The following is a 20396-nucleotide window of genomic DNA, read 5'->3' on the forward strand; positions in this document are numbered from 1 at the left end:
TTGTTTCTTCTCCCTCGATTCTCCTGGTCTTCCAGGGCATTGAAAGCAGCGTTAAGGTGCGACTGACATTTCTGCAGGCTAATAGCTGTGGCCGCCTGAAAATCCAGGATCGCGGCCTGGTTGTTCTCTATGGCTTCTACCCTGCCACCGACATGCCTGACGTCTTGTCTAAGGGAGGAAAGTTCACTTACGAGCGGTTCCATCGCTCTTTGCAAAGCAGAGTCCAGGTATTTTCTGGAAATCGGGAGGTGTTTGCGGTGCCTGTGGTATTCAGCATCACTGCCGTCAGCTTGGAAGTCTGGCTCTCTCTCCTCTGCTTCTCTGCAAGGCTCCGGCGCCATCTTTGCTTCCCGCGCTGCTCAAATTGCAGCGGCTATTTTAATGAATTTGTCCATATCTCCACAGTTTGTCGAGTGCTTCTGGAAGAGGGACGAGTCTCCTGCTTTCTGCTGACCGATTTTGCCCATTATGTATGTCTAGCAGCTACCGTAAGCTGATAAAAAGCCGGGTCTGAGCAGCAGAGCTCAAGCACACACGTCCATACCGGTCCGGCGCTAGCTCTGCCGCCCAGGTAGGCTTTTTTTAATAATCACCAGTGTTTCCTCAGAGCCTGATGAATTTTGGGGACAAGGGGATGATACGTTGTTACGCATGCCAGTCGTTGAGGCTCGTTCCTCCGTGGTGGAGTGGTGTCACTCATATTATTTATTGTGGAGTCAAGGAGAGATTGCGGATACCCTCTTGTCTGGAATTTAACAATCTGTCTTTTGCTTTTAGGTCCTCCACACCTGTGTGTGTGTGTGTGTGTGTGTATATATATATATATATAATATTTATTATTATTATTATTATTATGATTATTATTTATTTTTTATTTTTTTTCACTATGTGTTGATTTTCACTATGTGTTGATAAATAAATTCGATCTGCCAGCCATTTTACATTCTGTTTTTTGCCAGTGTAGGGGGAGGTTGGTGTTTAGAGCACGGACAGACTGTTAGGGACACCAAACGCTAGCTAATAGGGCCACAAAAGTCCTTTCAAGGACTGGTATAGGTGTGCTATAGATAGATGTGACATACTGAGGGGTGTGATATACTTATAATATACTTTATAACAATGAAAGTATATTATAGTATATTTCTATTGTGCAGCAGTTGTGTGCGGTTCTGCTGAGATACCGCAGCTAGATAGAGGGATAAACGGTATTGGAATAACTAATTGAAACTGGTGTGATATACCTGTTCCCCCTCAAAAATAAACTGATTGATGGGTGTGATATACCTATAATATACCTTCTAACATAGAAAGTATATTATAGTGCATTCATATTGTGCAGCAGTTGTGTACTGTTCTGCTGAGGTACTGCAGCTAGATAGAGGGACAAACGGTATTGTAATAACTAATTGCAACTGATGTTATATACCTGTTGCCCCCCAAAAAAAACTGATTGAGGGGTGTGATATACAGTCAGGTCCATAAATATTGGGACATCAACACAATTCTAACATTTTTGGCTCTATACACCACCAATGGATTTAAAATGAAACAAACAAGATGTGCTTTAACTGCAGACTGTCAGCTTTAATTTGAGGGTATGTACATCCAAATCAGGTGAACGGTATAGGAATTACAACAGTTTGCATATGTGCCTCCCACTTGTTAAGGGACCAAAAGTAATGGAACAATTGGCTTCTCAGCTGTTCCATGGCCAGGTGTGTATTATTCCCTCATTATCCCAATTACAATAAGCAGATAAAAGGTCCAGAGTTAATTTCAAGTGTGCTATTTGCATTTGGAATCTGTTGCTGTCAACTCTCAAGATGAGATCCAAATAGCTGTCACTATCAGTGAAGCAAGCCATCATTAGGCTGAAAAAACAAAACAAACCCATCAGAGAGATAGCAAAAACATTAGGCGTGGCAAAACAACTGTTTGGAACATTCTTAAAAAGAAGGAATGCACCGGTGAGCTCAGCAACACCAAAAGACCCGGAAGACCACGGAAAACAACTGTGGTGGATGACCGAAGAATTCTTTCCCTGGTGAAGAAAACACCCTTCACAACAGTTGGCCAGATCAAGAACAGGAGGTAGGTGTATGTGTGTCAAAGTCAACAATCAGTGAATACAGAGGGTTCACCACAAGATGTAAACCATTGATGAGCCTCAAAAACAGGAAGGCCAGATTAGAGTTTGCCAAATGACATCTAAAAAAGCCTTCACAGTTCTGGAACAACATCCTATGGACAGATGAGACCAAGATCAACTTGTACCAGTGATGGGAAAAGAAGAATATGGAGAAGGAAAGGAACTGCTCATGATCCTAAGCATACCACCTCATCAGTGAAGCATGGTGGTGGTAGTGTCATGGCGTGGGCATGTATGGCTGCCAATGGAACTGGTTCTCTTGTATTTATTGATGATGTGAATGCTGGCAAAAGCAGCAGGATAAATTATGAAGTGTTTCGGGCAATATTATCTGCTCATATTCAGCAAAATGCTTCAGAACTCATTGGACGGCGCTTCACAGTGCAGATGGACAATGACCCAAAGCATACTGCAAAAGAAACCAAAGAGTTTTTTTAAGGGAAAGAAGTGGAATGTTATGCAATGGCCAAGTCAATCACCTGACCTGAATACGATTGAGCATGCATTTCACTTGCTGAAGACGAAACCAAAGGGAAAATGCCTCAAGAACAAGGCAGTTGCAGTAGAGGCCTGGCAGAGCATCACCAGGGATGAAACCCAATGTCTGGTGATGTCTATGCATTCCATACTTCAGGCTGTAATTGACTGCAAAGGATTTGCAACCAAGTATTAAAAAGTGAAAGTTTAATTTATGATTATTATTCCGTCCCATTACTTTTGGTCCCTTAACAACTGGGAGGCACATATGCAAACTGTTGTAATTCCTACACCGTTCACCTGATTTTGGATGTAAATACCCTCAAATTAAATCTGACAATCTGCAGTTGAAGCACATCTTCTTCGTTTCATTTCAAATCCATTGTGGTGGTGTATAGAGCCAAAAATGTTAGAATTGTGTCGATGTCCCAATATTTATGGACCTTACTGTACCTGCTTCCACAAAATACTGATTAAGGGGTTTGATATGCCTGCTTCCACAAAATACTGATTGAGGGGTGTGATACACCGGCTTCCACAAAATATTGATTAAGGGGTTTAATATACTGGTTTCCAGCAAGTACTCATTAAGAGGTTCTATATTCCTGTTTCCACAAGATACTAATAGTGGGGATTGATATACCAGCTTCCACCAAATATTGATTGAGGCCTGCAATACACCAGCTTCCACCAAATATTGATTGAGGCCTGCGATACACCAGCTTCCATCAAATATTGATTAAAGGGTTTGATATACCAACTTCCAGAAAATTTTCAATAAGGGGTTCTATATACCTATTTCCACAAAATATTGATAGAGGGTATTGATATACCGGCTTTCACCAAATATTTATTGAGGCCTGCGATACAAGGGCTTCCACCAAATATTGATTATGGGGTTTGATATACCAGCTTCCAGCAAATACTCATTAAGGGGTTCAATATACCTGTTTCCACAAAATACTGATAGAGGGGATTGATATTCCGGCTTCCACCAAATATTGATTAAGGCCTGTGATACACCAGCTTCCACCAAATATTGATTAAGGGGTTTGATTTACCGGCTTCCAGCGAATACCTATTAAGGGTTTCTACACTGCGTGCAGAATTATTAGGCAAATGAGCATTTTGACCACATCATCCTCTTTATGCATGTTGTCTTACTCCAAGCTGTATAGGCTCGAAAGCCTACTACCAATTAAGCATATTAGGTGATGTGCATCTCTGTAATGAGAAGGGGTGTGGTCTAATGACATCAACACCCTATATCAGGTGTGCATAATTATTAGGCAACTTCCTTTCCTTTGGCAAAATGGGTCAAAAGAAGGACTTGACAGGCTCAGAAAAGTCAAAAATAGTGAGATATCTTGCAGAGAGATGCAGCACTCTTAAAATTGCAAAGCTTCTGAAGCGTGATCATCGAACAATCAAGCGTTTCATTCAAAATAGTCAACAGGGTCGCAAGAAGCGTGTGGAAAAACCAAGGAGCAAAATAACTGCCCATGAATTGAGAAAAGTCAAGCGTGCAGCTGCGAAGATGCCACTTGCCACCAGTTTGGCCATATTTCAGAGCTGCAACATCACTGGAGTGCCCAAAAGCACAAGGTGTGCAATACTCAGAGACATGGCCAAGGTAAGAAAGGCTGAAAGACGACCACCACTGAACAAGACACACAAGCTGAAACGTCAAGACTGGGCCAAGAAATATCTCAAGACTGATTTTTCTAAGGTTTTATGGACTGATGAAATGAGTGTGAGTCTTGATGGGCCAGATGGATGGGCCCGTGGCTGGATTGGTAAAGGGCAGAGAGCTCCAGTCCGACTCAGACGCCAGCAAGGTGGAGGTGGAGTACTGGTTTGGGCTGGTATCATCAAAGATGAGCTTGTGGGGCCTTTTCGGGTTGAGGATGGAGTCAAGCTCAACTCCCAGTCCTACTGCCAGTTTCTGGAAGACACCTTCTTCAAGCAGTGGTACAGGAAGAAGTCTGCATCTTTCAAGAAAAACATGATTTTCATGCAGGACAATGCTCCATCACACGCGTCCAAGTACTCCACAGCGTGGCTGGCAAGAAAGGGTATAAAAGAATAAAATCTAATGACATGGCCTCCTTGTTCACCTGATCTGAACCCCATTGAGAACCTGTGGTCCATCATCAAATGTGAGATTTACAAGGAGGAAAAACAGTACACCTCTCTGAACAGTGTCTGGGAGGCTGTGGTTGCTGCTGCACGCAATGTTGATGGTGAACAGATCAAAACACTGACAGAATCCATGGATGGCAGGCTTTTGAGTGTCCTTGCAAAGAAAGGTGGCTATATTGGTCACTGATTTGTTTTTGTTTTGTTGTTGAATGTCAGAAATGTATATTTGTGAATGTTGAGATGTTATATTGGTTTCACTGGTAAAAATAAATAATTGAAATGAGTATATATTTGTTTTTTGTTAAGTTGCCTAATAATTATGCACAGTAATAGTCACCTGCACACACAGATATCCCCCTAAAATAGCTAAAACTAAAAACAAACTAAAAACTACTTCCAAAAATATTCAGCTTTGATATTAATGAGTTTTTTGGGTTCATTGAGAACATAGTTGTTGTTCAATAATAAAATGAATCCTCAAAAATACAACTTGCCTAATAATTCTGCACTCCCTGTATATGCCTGTTTCCACAAAATACTGATAAAGGGGATTGATATACTGGCTGCCACCAAATATTGATTGAGGCCTGCAATATACCTGCTTACACAAATACTACTCTTCTATAGGGACTTTGTCACAGGGTCATTTTGAAAATGACAGGCAGAGGAAGAGTCAGGCCATTCCGCAATGGTGGTAGGGGTCAAGCAGGTGGTAGGGGTCAAGCAGGTGCACCAGTCCGGAGACTAAGTGGGAAGTTGGAGAAGGTGCGTGCGATTATGTCAAAGGACGCATCAGAGTTGGTTGAGTGGCTCACTGCCTTCCGCTTCTGCACCCTCTTCATCCTCTGTATCTGCACCCCCCTCTCTCTCTGCTGTATATACCCTCAAAGACACCAAAAAGCAGACTGCAAATGTATCTGGAGCGAGCCATCCACCATGCACGGTCACATCTGGCGCTCCCAGGACGCCGGCACATGGCTCCGCAGTGTGGGCTTTTTTTAACATGTCAGCTGCTGACAATAATGTTGCCATATGCAGCCTGTGCTGTCAACGCATAAGTCGCAGTAAGCCCAACACTCACCTAGGGACTACGCCTCCCATTATCGAGCCCAATGGGAGCAACACCGTTACAACCCACAAAGCCACACTCTCGGTGCTCCACGTCCTGCATCTTCTCCTTTTCCTCTCTCCTCCCATTTGTCCTCCACTCCACCTTCCACCGTGTCGTCGTCCATTCATCTGGCAAAAGGTTTCCGTGGCCCAATTGTTCAAATGTAAAAAGTTGATGACACCGGAAAACCCTCTTGCCCTACGGCTGACCGCTGGCTTGTCGGCGCTGCTAGTCCGTCAACTAATGCCATATAAACTGGTGGACTCGGAGGCCTTTAGAAAATTTGTGGCCATTGGCACACCGCAATGGTAGGTACTTGGAAGGAAATATTTCTCCCAGAAGGGCATTCCAGAGCTATATAGCCACGTTCAGCGGCAAGTTAATGTATCTCTGGCACACAGTGTTAGTGCCAAGATACATCTGACCACAGACACGTGGTTTAGCAAACACAGGCAAGAAAGGTACATAACTTTTACTGCCCACTGGGTGAACCTTCTGACGGCTGTCAAGCATGTCAACCGTGGCACCCATGTGGATTTGGTGTTACCAACACGGATTGCATGCAGGCTTGCCTATTCTTCTCCTACTCCTACTCCATCCTCCGTATCCTCCTTTGCTGACTCCTCCTTTTCCACTGCTACTGCCTCTTCCGTTGCACCCCCCAAGCTCCCCAGAACCTATTTGACGTGCCAGGTGAGACGTTGCCATGCTGTGCTGCGGCTGTTGTCCCTGGAAGCCAAGAGCCACACCGGTCCTGCACTGCTTTCAGATCTGCGGTCACAAGCCGATCAGTGGCTAGACCCCCTTAATTAGACAGTTGGTATAGTGGTGTGTGACAACGGTGCCAATCTGCTAAACATACTGAAACAGGACAAAATGACACAAGTGCCATGCATGGAACAGGTCCTGAACTTAGTCGTGCAGCGATTCGTTGCCAAATACCCCGGGGTCCAGGAAATCTTGGGGCAGGCCAGGAAAATCTCTGGCCATTTTAGAAGATCTTACACGGCCATGGCTCGCCTTGCTGACTTTCAGCGACTAAACAACCTGCCCGTCAGACGTCTGATTTGTGACTGCCCGATGTGCTGGAACTCCACCTTGTATTTGCTTGTTAGGCTGCTTCAGCAGAAATGTGACTTTAATGACTACCTGTACGAACTCTGCAGCAGGACAGGTTCTGGGGAGCTTGGCTTCTTTTTACTGCACCAGTGGCTGCTCATGCGCGACACATGCAGACTTCTCCGGCCATTTGATGAGATCAGCAAACTGGTCAGTCGCAGCCAGGGCGCCATGAGTGACATAGTGCCTTAAGCCTTCTTTATGGAGTGTGCATTGAGTTGTGTCATTGATCAAGCTGATGAGGAGCAGGAGTTAGAAGATGAGGAAGTCGCAATGCTGGATGAATTCCCAGGGGGGCTACTCCATCTGAGACAAGTCAGCAGGAGTCTGAAGAGGAGTCAGAAGAGAATGGTGCCTGGGGAAAGGAGGAGGGGGAGGAGCAAGAAGGGTAGGTTTTAAACTTTCAGGGATCCCTGGTGTTGCCCGTGGATGGGGGGAGAAGACCGAGGACAACATTCTCCTCGGCGATGAGAAGGAGCCAGGGCGCTCCACCGCTTCCAATTTAGTGCACAATTTGCCTTCATGCCCCAGTGTTTGAAGAGGGACCCCTGTATAAAAAGCATAAAGGGCAAGGACCAGTACTGGGTGACAACGTACTTAGACCCCCGGTACAAACACAAAATGGCGGACATGTTACCAGCATCACAAAGGGCTGTCAGAATGTAGCATTTCCACGCGTTGCTGCGGAGATGCTGCATTCTGCTGTTGCGGGCGCTGGCAGAGGAATTTCCACCCAAAGAGAAACAGTTGCAGGTACCAATCCTACCGCGCATGCAAGAAGAGGGCGGCTTGAAGATGTGTTGGTCACTTCGGATATGAGATCATTCTTGCAGTCAACCCATCGACAGCCGCCATCTGGATTCAGCTTCAGGTAAAGCATAGACCGACAGGTGTGCAACTACATCGGGTTAACGGCCGATGTGAACGCTCTGAGAAGCGAGGAACCCCTGGACTACTGGGTGTGCAGGCTTGACCTGTGGCTAGAGCTGGCACAATTTGCCATGGAACTCTTGGCTTGCCCCTCGTCAAGTGTCCTGTCCGAAAGGGTGTTCAGCGCAGCAGGGGGGATCGTGACCGACAAGCACATTCGCCTAGCTCACGGCAGTGTGGACTACCTCACATTTCTAAAAATGAATGAGGCATGGATCTCGGAGGAATTCAACACCTGTGACTACCACGTTTATTTGAATTTCCTCGTGCCAGCCCACACATATCCACCCCCACCCAGAACAAAGAATGGTCCCTGTCTTATGTATAGACAGCGGCATAAAAGGCCTTTTCTGTCCGGTGAATGCCTAATGTTTGGGGCCTATACTCCACTGGCCTGCAGTAAAATTGGTTTCAAATTACTGTCTAATATGCCTCCAGCCACATAATCGCTTTACGGTGAATGCCTAATTGTTGGGGCCTAGGAGGAATTCAACACCTGTGACGACCACATGTTATCGAATTTTACCTATTATCATTTGGGGTTTATTTAAGAGAGGGGATTTCGTTAGCCATGTTTTTAATGCAATTTAATAGTTTTAGTTCTTTTAAACATATAATATACCTAATATACCTCCTAATATACCTCCAGCCATATAATCACTTGATATTTTCTGTCCGGTGAATGCCTAATGTTTTGGGCCTGTACTCCACCGGCCTGCAGTAAAATTGTTATCCAATGACTGCCTAATATACCTCCAGCCACATAATCACTTAATCTTTTCTGTACGATGAATGCATAATTTTTGGGGCATATAATCTAACTGGCCAACAGTAAAAATATTATACGGTGACCGTATAATGTACCTCCAGCCACATAATCACTTGACCTTTTCTGTCCAGTGAATGTCTATTGTTTGGGGCCTGTACTCCAATGGCCTGCAGTAAAACTGATATCCAATGACCATCTAATATACCTCCAGCCACATAATGACTTGTTCTTTTCTGTCTGGTGAATGCCTAATGTTTGGGGGCTGTACTTCAATGGCCTGCAGTAAAACTGATATCCAATGACCATCTAATATACCTCCAGCCACATAATCGCCTGATGTTTTCTGTCCGGTGAATGCCTAATGTTTGGGGCAGTACTCCACTGGCCTGCAGTAAAATTTATATCCAATGACCGTCTAATATACCTCCAGCCACATAATTACTTGATATTTTCTGTACGGTGAATGCCTAATTGTTGGGGCCTAGGAGGCATACAACACCTATCGAATTTCATCTATTGTCATTTGGGGTTTATTCAAGAGGTGGGATTCCGTTAGCCATGTTTTTAATCCAATTTTATATTTTTAGTTCTTTTAAACATATGTATTTGACATGTATTTGTACTGGCCTGCAGTAAAATTTATATCCAATGACCGTCTAATATACCTCCAGCCACATAATCACTTGATCTTTTCTGTACGGTGAATGCCTAATGTTTTGGGCCTGTACTCCAGTGGGCTACAGTAAAATTCTTATTCAGTGACCGCAAAATGTGCCTCGAGCCACATAATCACAATTTATTTTATGTAAGGTGAATGCCTAATTTTTAGGGCCAATACTCCCGTGGCCAAAAAGAAAATATTTCTAGGCTCCAGCAGGGCACATTTTTGAGAATTACCCTTTAAGATGCATACAAATGACCCATGATTAAAATACATATTTTTTGTGGAAATTTTTGTCATTGATCCCCCTCTAGTATGTCACTGTCTATGTTGTGGGACTATTTGTGCACTTATAGTAAGTATTTGGCGGCTGCAAATTTGACCTGAAGGTTTTTCAGGTTCGCCTGCCATCAAAGTGAATGGGGCCCGCCGCAAACTTGTGGTTCACAAACATTTGATCGCGTTTGCGCGATCACGTTTGCGAATCGTCCCGGACGATGTTCATTCATCACTATTAATAAGCCAATACAAGCCAAAAAATGCAACAACAGCAAACCTGCCAAGAGACGGCCACCCACCAAAACTCATGGATCGGGCAAGGAGGGCATTAATCAGAGAGGCAGAACAGAGACCTAAGATGACCCTGGAGGAGCTGCAGAGTTCCACAGCAGATACTAAAGTATCTGTACATAGGATGACAATAATCCGTAGGCTCCATATCTTTGGGATTTATGGCAGAGTGGCCAGAAGAAAGCAATTACTTTCAGCAAAAAAAAAAAAAAAGCACATTGTGAATTTGTGAAAATTCATGTGGGAGACTCCCAAAATGTATGGAGGGAGGTGCTCTGGTCTGATGAGACTAAAATTGAACTTTTCTGCAATCAAAGAAAGCGCTATGTCTGGCGCAAACCCGACACATCACATCACCCAAAGAACACCATCCCCACAGTGAAATATGGTGGTGGCAGCATTTTTTTTTGGTGGTGTTGTTTTTCAGCAGCCGGGACTGGGAAAACGGTCAGAGTTGAGGCAAAGATGGATGGTGCTAAATGCAGGGATATTCTTGAGCAAAACCTGTACCACTCTGTGTGTGATTTGAGGCTAGGACGGAGGTTTACCTTCCAGCAGGACAATGACCCCAAACATACTGCTAAAGCAACGCTTGAGTGGTTTAAGGGGAAACATGTAAATGTGTAGGAACGGCCTAGTCAAAGGCCAGATCTCAATCCAATAGAAAATCTGTGGTCAGACTTAAAAATTGATGTTCAGAAGTGCAAACCATCCAACTTGAAGGGGCTGGAGCAGTTTTGCAAGGAGGAATTGGCAAAAATCCCAGTGGTAAGATGTGGCAAGCTCATAGAGACTTATCCAAAGCGGCTTGCAGCTGTGATTGCCACAAAAGGTGGCTCTGCAAAGTATTGACTTTAGGAGGGTGAATAGTTGCACATTGACTTGTTCTGTTATTTTTTCCTATTTGTTGTTTGCATCACAATAAAAAAAAAAAAAAAATCATCAAAGTTGTGGGCATGTTCTGTAAATTAAATGATGCAAATCCTCAAACAATTCATGTTAATTCCAGGTTGCGAGGCAGCAAAATATGAAAAAAGTCAAGGGGGTGAATACTTTTGTAAAGCACTGTATAACTACACCGGACAAGGGCAAATAAGACATAGAAAAATTTCCTTGTAATAAACCCTATTAATGGCTGTATCAAAGACCACTTGCACCCCAATAACAAGAGTGGTTTGCTGGAATTACAGAGCTGTATAATGGCAATTTGGATCCCCGGTCAGTGCAGCAAGGTGTAATAGGATTGTTCATATTACCCAGGCTGAAACCTCCACTACTGAACCCTGTTCAACATAAATGCTGTGGAATGATTCATCACTATCCTTTCCTTACACCTTATAACAGAAATATGAATCAAAGCTCTAAATCTGTTTAGGCTTTACTAGCACTCCAATAATAAATAGGCAAAGTAACTGGGACAGGAATCTCCTTCAGCGTGAAGCACGCTGGATTTTTAATCTAAAAACGTCAGCCCCTTGGCATGAATGAAAGATTAAACTATACTTGCTTTATTTAAAAACTGTGCATATATCCTCAGAACTTTGTATTGATTCTATCGAATACTGTGAGTTGATTATCAGAATTGCGCAATGCTCCTACCTAAAACTGCGCATGTACCTCTATCTGCGCATTGTCTTTATTCCAAACTGCGAATTTACACTTCAAACTGCACATTGTTCTATTGAATATTGTCCATGGAGTGCTAGGATTGCGCATTGCACCTATTATATATGCATCACTTATGGCCTGTTGTCTCCTCCCCTGCATGAAATGCCATTAGCCTGTCACTGCAATGTATCTTGATTGTTACCATAGAGATGCATACACTTTGCATCCCACGTGATTGCCGGCCTGCCTGAATGGCTAGGCAATCTTTTTGTTCCCCCTCTCCACACTGCCTCTAGTACCGCCCCTCCCACGTGACTTCGGCGCCGGCTGACGACGTCATGCGCTGCGCCCGCGCTGGTTTTCGGGCGCGATGCTTGTGCCTGGGTGACGCGCGGCTTGTGCTTGATCCCATGCGCAAGCCTCGTGCTTGGGAGATTTGCGGCGCTCCCGCCTGGCGTCGCATGCCGATAACGCATGTGGAGAGGGGGCGTGACAAAGGAAAGGCGCGACCATTTAAAGTACACTAATCAGGTACACAACTGCGGCTGGTAGATATTATTGTTTCCCCCAACCATAAGGGAACTACTAGATATTGGATCATTGTATCCCCCTGACCGTCCAGCATAGGACCACCCCTCCTCTGCAATACCGCATCCCACCATCTTGGGATAGCGGACATAAGCTTTATTGCTTTTCCCAGTGTTTTTCTAGCCGCGGGCTACATACCTGCGGTTGTTTTTTCCGTCTTTTTCCATCTTCTGTACTTACTCCCCTGAAGAGTCGACACGAACGGGGCGGGTGCTCTGTATAGGTAGGCAGAAGTAAAATAGCCCCTTCCCAACTGGCAGGGCTATACAGGGCAAGTTCTGCATCTACTATACAGAAACCAAGCAAGATCGCGACTTCCCGTGTGGTGTACACCCATTGCTTCATGAATACCCTCCCTGACTGATCCCATTGTCTACAAGGGTCTGGTAAGACTGCTCACACCTTTCATTAGGTGGAACAGATTTGTTTTCTCTACCAGCAACCAGGGCACCATACTTTTGTCCATCAATGTATGTATGTTTGTGTATTATAGTGAGTCATATTATTCTTTCATTTCTAGACCACATTAAAAGTTTTGTTTTAGTATAATTACACTCCCCCCCCCCCCTTTTGGGGCCCCTTCTTTTCCTTACACCTTGAATAATCTTTCCCTGCACTTGTAAATCGTTTTTTTAGCACAATGAAGTTTTTCCTAGCACTGTCCCTAGCGCCTGTTGACATCTCTCCCTGCACTAAGTATACTAGAAAATGGCAGAATCCGAGATGGTTGAGGCTATTTATAGGGCTGTGACATCACAGGGCTGGCTGCTGATTGGCTGCATGCATGGCATTGTGGGTGATCCCTCATTCTCAGAGTTCCTTGTTCTATGTCCTCACACTTGCAGCAGCCATTTTAGGAAAAAAAAGTGATTTGTTACCACGAAGTGTGAGGAAATTCGGATTCGGTGCGAATCGAACTTTTCCTGAAATATGAATCGAGCTCCACTTCGTCAACTTTGATTTGTTCATCTCTAATTATAATGTTATCTCAGTGAAGTTGGATGCCAATCTAAAGCATATTTGAGTATTTCAACTATTACCAGGGAATAAAGGAATGCAAATGAGCTCTTAACAAGCTCTGCCCCTAATGCCACCAAATGTAAGGCAGCTATCCTATAAGTCAATGTTCAACCCTTTAAATAGACCTTGAGACATGACTAGGATAATAAATAAGCCAGCACCTCATCTGCAGATAGCTGCTTCAAGGGGATCACCCTTCATTACTGTGTATATTTTGAATTTTAGATTAAATTATAGGAAGAGGAGGGAAAAAAATCTTGGATAACAGTAGCTATGGATATGTGTGATGGAAATCATGTGACAGTGACAGAATGATAGCAATGACTTGCTCAGGTGCAGGGCAACAACACAATCTTTACTGAGTAACACCAGCACAGTAGAACAACCTCACAGGAGCACACACAATCTTCTCTGCAGGAGAGGTACATTACAAAAACCAAAGTTTGACATAACCGACTCACAGATGGGAATGGTGGCAATGGAGACCATGATGTCTCTTCTTCCATATTTGCTGCCTGGTTATCATTTCCCTTGTTCAATTGGTATATTCCAGTCATAAACTCCACTCACATCCCTGGAATTATATGCAGTCTTATAGAACAGTTAGCTCCATCTCCCCCCAAGGAGGGACATATTCCAACCACCAGCAATCCCTATTCCACTGTGTTGCTTCCTCTAGCATGACCTGACATCATCATAAGAGCAAAGAACGCAGTAACTGGTATATGCCCCGCTCTCCTTGGTAGAAGCAAATTATTAAAACAAATTGTTCCATCAATAAGAGCAAAGCAGCAAGCTTCTGGGTCCTATCTACATTCACTTAGCAGTAAGAGGGCTAGTTTTTTGTGAGAAAAGTTGTCATTTCTAATGGCAATATTTCATATTGCAGATGATGATATGATAGTGGGAAGCTTGGGAAAATTTCCAATTGGGATGAAATAAAAAAACACAATTCTGCTATGGTTTTATAAGTTTATTTTTAGCATTGTTCTTTATGCTGTAAAACTGACCTACGATATTACTTTCATGCTATAGGTCAGTACAATTTTTTGCTACATTTTATTAACCTTTTTTCCCCATTAGGGATATTAAACATGCCATCATTAGATCACTTTTTTTATAGACTGTAATGAATTACCATTGTAGATTCTGGGACATTCAGTACATTACTATGGAGCTTTGCCACAGGCAGGGCTCCATAGGAACTATTGCTTTTATAGCCTTGGATACTTTTGATGGACTGAGGCTACCACAACACGTGTCCCCCAATTGCTGTGGGGGGGGGGGCAGTTCAGGTCCCAGGAGCACAATACTCACTGGGAAAAGTCTCACAGACTTCTGATGGGTTAAATGTCTGTAATTGGCATTATTACAGATTGCAGACATTGCCGCCAGTTGTCTGCTGTATAATGAGCAGACGCCATCTTTTAAGTTCAGACATCCACCGTGCATGTTCAGCAGATGTCTTTAAGAAGTTAAAATGGTTTTCCAAAAGTTTAACATTTATGACCTATCTTTAGAATAGGTCATCAATATGTGAGCCGCGAAGGTCTGTCTCCCGGCATCCTTACTGATCAGCTGTTTAAAGAGGCAGTGGTGTTCTACTAAGCACTGTAGGTTCTTGTAAATGGAATTGAGCTGCAATACAAAGCACAAATGCTATACAATGTATGCTGCTGTGCTTGGTAAGCTGAGAGGAGGCCACAATGCTCCCCGGAAAGCCTCAGCTCTTCAAATAGTTGATCAGTAGTAGTGCTGGGTTTTTGTACCCCATCGTTTAGATATTCTTGGACTATCCTGAGGATAGGTCAAGTAATGAACTCACCTGCTGGCCCTGCATGGTGGCACTGCTGGCATTGTTCCATTGCTATGGCAGTAATCCCCATTGACATGGGAGCTGCTCGGCCTGTCAGGGAATAGGGTGCGGCTCTGGGATCACATGCTTCCTCCCATAGGGAGATTTAAGCAGGCAACTGCTTGGCTGTCATTGTTGTTCTTGTATCACTAGCATTTCTTTCAGATTTTTGGATTGCTGGTTTTCAGACCTTTCGTGACCTGACTCTGATTTTGTCTCATGATTTTGCTAAAAATCAGAGGTACTGGCCTCTGTGTTTATATCTTGGGTTGTTTTCTGATCTGATTAGTCTCTCTACCCCTTCCTTTCTGGTTAGGTTCAATGCACTTAGTCAGAATTAGTAATGCTACCTAGTTGGGGCCACTATTTAGGTCTGATCATTCAAATAGATAAGGACAATGGTGTGGGTAGAATTCAGTGCTGCACTGTTCATTACCTGTTATTATAGGTCATTATTATGAAATTCTCTTAAAACCTCTTTATAGGAGTTATTGAACAAATAGCAAAAATCCTGATTGTCTCCATCATCTAACGCAGAAGTGTTGGTTTTCACATAAATGTTTAAAATAGGTGGATGACTTTATCGTAACAGACACACTACCTTAGGAGGAAAAATACCAAGTAATCAACAGAAAAGGCTATTTTAATATCTTCAATAGCGTATTTTTATTTAATTTATTTTTTTACCTCTCTTTAGATAAAAAGAAGACACCCCCACTAAGAGGGGGCAGTGAAGACAGGGATGATAGAAGTGGAAAACCTTTTCTCCGCAAGGAGGAAGAGCTGGAGGAATCTGCCAAGCCCTGCCTCAAAGGCATGATGTCATACTGAGAGGTGACATCAACATCATGCTGCTGTGACTGAAAGTAAGAAGAAGGCATCCAGTCCACAATGTCATCCTCTTCATCCTCAATAATAATATGGTTCCTACTGGAGGTGAAGGAGAGCTGTTGCTTGCTGCTACTACTTCTCATCGCTGGACATATAGAGCAGACTGAGATGCTAATACGCTGCTACTACAACCACCCACATTCTGACTCACAATGATGAGGCACAGTCTTTCATTCTGTTATTTTCTAGACATTTTATTATGAGGCATCTTTAAACAATGAAAATTCATAGTCTTTTTTTATACAAATTTTTAAATGGTAGGGAAATTGCTCATGTTTTTTTGGAATTCACAAGGTGCAATTAAACACCCCTCCTCTTCTAAGAACACATTGCACACTTATATTGATAATTTACAATGGTATATTGATGCAACACAATGCGTCAAATTTAACTTGTCATACAAATGCAGTACAATATCTTGAATTCAAGCTATTATATGAACTCAGTACAATGCTGTGAATGAACCTGTTATACTAACACAGTGCAATGCAATGAAGGAAACGTATACTAACACAGTACAATGCTTTGAATTTAAACTGTTATGCTAATAAAATGCACTGAATTAAACGTTATACTAACGTAGCACAATTCATTGAGCTTAAACTGTCATACCAATGTAGTACAATGCATTGTATGAAACTGTTATACTAACACAGTACAAAGCGTTGAACTTAAAACATTATACTAATGCAGTAAAATACAGGGTGGGCCATTTATATGGATACACCTTAATACAATGGGAATGGTTGGTTATATTAACTTCCTGTTTGTGGCACATTAGTATATGTGAGGGGGGAAACTTTTCAAGGTGGGTGGTGACCATGGCGGCCATTTTGAATCCAACCTTTGTTTTTTCAATATGAAGAGGGTCATGTGACACATCAAACTTATTGGGAATTTCACAAGAAAAACAATGGTGTGTTTGGTTTTAACATAACTTTATTCTTTCATGAGTTATTTACAAGTTTCTGACCACTTATAAAATGTGTTCAATGTGCTGCCGATTGTGTTGGATTGTCAATGCAACCCTCTTCTCCCAGTCTTCACACACTGATAGCAACACCGCAGGAGAAATGCTAGCACAGGCTTCCAGTATCCGTAGTTTCAGGTGCTGCACATCTCGTATCTTCACAGCATAGACAATTGCCTTCAGATGACCCCAAAGATAAAAGTCTAAGGGGGTCAGATCGGGAGACCTTGGGGGCCATTCAACTCGCCCACGACGATCAATCCACTTTCCAGGAAACTGCTATTCTAGGAATGCTCGGACCTGACACCCATAATGTGGTGGTGCACCATCTTGCTGGAAAAACTTAGGGAACGTGCCAGCTTCAGTGCATAAAGAGGGAAACCCATCATCATGTAGCAATTTCGCATATCCAGTGGCCTTGAGATTTACATTGATGAAGAATGGCCCCACTATCTTTGTACCCCATATACCACACCATACCATCAATTTTTTTGTTCCAACAGTCTTGGAGTGATCTATCCAATGTGGGTTAGTGTCAGACCAATAGCGGTGGTTTTGTTTGTTAACTTCACCATTCACATAAAAGTTTGCCTCATCACTGAACAAAATCTTCTGCGTAAACTGAGGGTCCTGTTCCAATTTTTGTTTTGCCCATTCTGCAAATTCAGTGCGCCCGATCTGGGTCATCCTCGTTGAGATGCTGCAGTAGCTGGAGTTTGTAAGGGTGCCATTTGTGAGTAGCTAATATCCGCCGAAGGGTTGTTCGACTAATACCACTCTCCAGTGACATGCGGCGAGTGCTACGCTGTGAGCTCTTGCTAAATGAAGCTAGGACAGCCACTGATGTTTCTTCATTAGAGACAGATTTCATGCGTCCACATTTTGGCAAATCCAACACTGAACCAGTTTCACAAATCTTAGCAAGCAGTTTGCTAACTGTCGCATGGGAGATGGGTGGTCTCGTAGGGTGTCTTGCATTAATATCTGCTGCAATGACCCGGTTACTGTGTTCACCAGACATCAACACAATTTCTATCCGCTCCTCACGTGTTAACCTCGGCGACATGTCAATGGCTGTAAACAAAGAGAAACTTGTAAATAACTCATGAAAGAATAAAGTTACGTTAAAACCAAGCACACCATTATTTTTCTTGTGAAATTCCCAATAAGTTTGATGTGTCACATGACCCTCTTCCTATTGAAAAAACAAAGGTTGGATTCAAAATGGCCGACTTCAAAATGGCCGCCATGGTCACCACCCATCTTGAAAGGTTTCCCCCCTCACATATACTAATGTGCCACAAACAGGAAGTTAATATCACCAACCATTCCCATTTTATTAAGGTGTATCCATATAAATGGCCCACCCTGTACATTGACTTAAACTGTTATACTAATGCAGTACAATGCATTGCATAAAACAGTTTTACTAGCACAGTACAATGCGTTAAATTTAAACCTTTAGGCCTCTTTCACACGGGCGTCCCGGATTTTCTCCGGATGCGTCGCATGTGCATTGCGGTTTTGATCGCGGTTTTGACTGTGATTGCATTCAGTTGTTCAGTTTTTATCGCGCGGGTGCAATGCGCTTTGCATGCGCGTAATAAAAAACTGAATGGGGTACCCAGACCCGAACCCGGACTTCTTCACTGAAGTCCGGGTTTGGGTTAGGCGTTCTGTAGATTTTATTATTTTCCCTTATAACATGGGTATACAGAATACAGAATGCTTTCTAAAATGTCGATTGAGGGGTTAAAAAAAAAAAAACTCACCTTATCCACTTGATCGCGCAGCCAGCATCGTCTTCTTCAAGTGGATAAGGTGAGTTATTTTTATTTATTTTTTAACCCCTCAATCAACATTTTAGTAAGCATTCTGTATTAAGAATGCTATTATTTGCCCTTATAACCATGTTATAAGGAGAAATAATACAATGAATTTACTTTAATTGGGTCCGGGGTTGTTCATCCCTATCATCTCCAAGCAACCCTGCGTGAAAATCGCACCACATCTGCACCTGCTTGTGGATGCTTGCGATTTCCACGCAGACCCATTCATTTCTATGGGGCCTGCTTTGTGTGAAAAACACAGAATATAGAGCATGCTGCAATTTTCACGCAACGCACAAGTGATGCGTGAAAATCATCGCTCATATGCACAGCCCCATTGAAGTGAATGGGTCCGGATTCAGTGCAGATGCAATGCGTTCACCTCACGCATTGCGCCCGCACGGAAAACTCGCCCATGTGAAAGGGGCCTTATACTAATGCAGTTCAAAGCGTTGGTAGAAAAAAATTGCAACTGGTTTCCAGAAAGAAAAAGGTAAAAATGTATAACATATTCAGGTTAATGCTGCTAAGAATATGCATGTAAAAATATTTATAAACTGTAAAAGCTTGATAAAAAAAAATATATATGCTGATGTGCAGGAAAAATGAGGTTTGTGCAGGCAATGCAGGACTTTTGTGATTGCAGTGCATCACATGACGTTCTCCACTTGCCCGCAACTGTCCCTACTACTGTAAAACACAAATGCACACTCACCTTATGCTTTCCCACTTATAAACCCCGACTTTTCTACCCATTAATGCAATCTACCTAACTAAATAAATCCCTAAGCTATCAGCTTAACAACATAATATATGGCTAGCTTGTGTCTTTAATTGGTGCCTGCCAGGACACATGGCACAAATGTCCTCTCACATGGCAGACTGAGCTCAGAATGGTGTCCGTGCTTTACCCATAGCTGAAGGATCAGCCAAAATCCTGCCCCAGATTGGCTCACGGGCTGCCTGCCAGCCAATCAGTGTGGCTATGGGCATATGATGCTCCATCTTCATCCTTCCTACCCTGTTCTTCTCGCATTTACACAGTAAAATGTCTGGCTCCGTTATGAGGGATTCTTCTAAAGCGAATCACCAAAAATTCTGATTTGTTTGGCAGTAGACATTTGTAACAATTTGGATAAATTTATAATCGATTCATCTAGCTCTAATACACTAGCATATACAGTTTATGTATCACATTTATCGGGTTGTTGGATTTACTTTTTCCATATGGGTCACTGTTTTTAGGGTCCCCCCAAAAATTGTATTAGGTGAAAAAAATGACAGCATACATAAGTTAGTGCAAGAGAACATTTTCAATTGTTTTAAATACATTTCAATTAATTTTCTAATACTTTTACAACATTAACAGCTTCAAAGGATTAGTGGTGTACCTGCAATAGAAGCAGATCACGTGACTGCTATGGAGCCTGAGGGAGGGGTATCCTGGCATTGAACTTATTTTCTTCTCCTCCTTAAAACACATTGCAGTGTCATGCAGCCGCCACCAGGGGGACCTTAATGCAAAGAGATTATTGTAGCTTCCATGGTAGCTTCATTTGCACTGAGCTCACCCTAGTAGTGGCTTCTAGCAGCCAGCTAGCTACTTAATAGAAGGAAAGCAGGAGATTTCATTGTATTTATAACAGTTTTCCTGCTTTAGTAAATTGAGAAATATGTGTCATATTTTTAAAACAAACAGAAATTCAT

The sequence above is a fragment of the Bufo bufo genome, chromosome 3 (genome assembly GCF_905171765.1).
Source record: "Bufo bufo chromosome 3, aBufBuf1.1, whole genome shotgun sequence".
Lineage (NCBI taxonomy): Eukaryota > Metazoa > Chordata > Amphibia > Anura > Bufonidae > Bufo > Bufo bufo.